Source organism: Alligator sinensis, unplaced genomic scaffold (genome assembly GCF_000455745.1).
Source record: "Alligator sinensis unplaced genomic scaffold, ASM45574v1 scaffold551_1, whole genome shotgun sequence".
NCBI lineage: Eukaryota > Metazoa > Chordata > Crocodylia > Alligatoridae > Alligator > Alligator sinensis.
The window spans coordinates 470,573-471,367 of NW_005842526.1; the positions used below are offsets into that span (position 1 = coordinate 470,573).

At 51.3% G+C, this 795-nt stretch overlaps 1 protein-coding gene across 1 annotated transcript in view; it reads right to left on the reverse strand.

Annotated features, from left to right (window-relative positions):
* The window catches only part of BIN2 (bridging integrator 2), a 21,845-nt gene that overhangs the window by 20,079 nt on the left and 971 nt on the right, over window positions 1-795 (reverse strand). The gene's annotated exons all lie outside the window — the stretch shown is intronic.

The window sequence follows — 795 nt, forward strand, 5'->3', positions numbered from 1 at the left end:
GAGTATCCCCAGTTTTCACAGTCAAGTATAACCCTGACTTTCTCGAGGGCTCACAGTTCTTCGCTTACATTGTGGTTGAACAGCAGCAAGCGCCTACCTACATTTTCACACTTGAGAGCCCTGGGGGCGGAAAGCTATGCAACGCGCCCGCAGCTGATGACCAGCAGCTCTGCCTGCCAACTGCAAAACTGCAAGCAGCTATTGACAGCTTCCAGGCAGGGGGGTGATTTTCAGCCTAAAGCAGCACCCAGGAATAACTCTCCAGATCCCCGAGTTTCGGACACACGTGCAAGTTGGGCACCGGTGCGAGAGACAGCGATTGAGCGCCTGACTGTCGATGCAGAAGAGTGGAGCCTTCCAGCGGCGCCACAGAACAAATACAGCAAGGGCAAGTCTCCTTTCCCTGGTCTTCTCCCCAGGACCTCCATCCCCACTTTGAATGAAAGGATAATTCACCCAAAGACAGGTTAGGAATACCCATTGCCACGGGAGGAGTAGACCTATACAATGAGGCTCATGTTCTCTAGAAATTTAGGACCATTTAGGACCATTCCCCTCCACAGAAATAAAACTCAGGCATGATCAGAGCTAAATAAAGCATTTCCATGGCAGTGGTACCCAGGGGCTCCCTTTGCCAGCATCCCATTCTTCAGGGTCCCACATGGAAATATATATGCAGGCCATCATCCATTGGGAACCAGCTTGCAACCATCTCTAAGGGACTTCTACGGGGCTGCTCGTGAGCTCTGGGGTGAGTTTCAAGCACGAGGAAATGGAAGTGAAAGATTTAGGGAA